Raw genomic sequence first — 592 nt, forward strand, 5'->3', positions numbered from 1 at the left:
GATTCTTGTTTTTCCATGGTGGCATATAAACATTCTTTCCCTGATTGTTGTAGTTCCTTTGATTATTCTGATCATACCACACTCCATTCACCTCTGCTTGTTCTGGTGATCCCCCATAATCACACTCCTCTGTCACATGGCCTTTGCCACAGATGGCACATACACATTTGGTTTCCACAGAGGCTACCTTTTGTGAAGAGAGTTGCTTGATAAGGGTATCTAATTGTTGCTGCTGTTGTCTCTGTGTCTGCATCAGTTGATCATTCCTTGCCAACAGAGCATCATACCCATCCAACCTGATGACTCCTGTCCTTCTGTCAGCCACTGGGGCATTATCAAATTCCTGAGATGCCAATGACTCAAAGATATCCAAGGCTTCTTGAGGGGTCTTGGTAGTCAATGATCCACCAGCAGTGGCATGCACCAAGGTTCTAGTGTTAGTGGTCATTCCTTGCAGGAAGATTGCTGCTTGTTGCCATGCCTCAATTCCATGCTGTGGACATTTCCTCAACAAAGTCTTGAATCTCTCCCAAGCCTCATAAATGGATTCTGACTCTTTCTGCTTAAAGCTTGTAATCTCATCCTTCAACTT

General features: G+C 44.3%; 1 non-coding gene across 1 annotated transcript; it reads left to right on the plus strand.

The window, feature by feature from the left end:
• The first annotated feature begins 485 nt into the window (after positions 1-485).
• On the plus strand, positions 486-592 carry LOC133299292 (small nucleolar RNA R71). The gene has a single exon (XR_009749909.1). It is a non-coding gene; the product is annotated as a small nucleolar RNA R71 (small nucleolar RNA).

The sequence above is a fragment of the Gastrolobium bilobum genome, unplaced genomic scaffold (genome assembly GCF_033153095.1).
Source record: "Gastrolobium bilobum isolate Gb01-03AN ecotype WA unplaced genomic scaffold, APGP_CSIRO_Gbil_v1 utg17506, whole genome shotgun sequence".
NCBI classification, from domain to species: Eukaryota; Viridiplantae; Streptophyta; class Magnoliopsida; order Fabales; family Fabaceae; genus Gastrolobium; species Gastrolobium bilobum.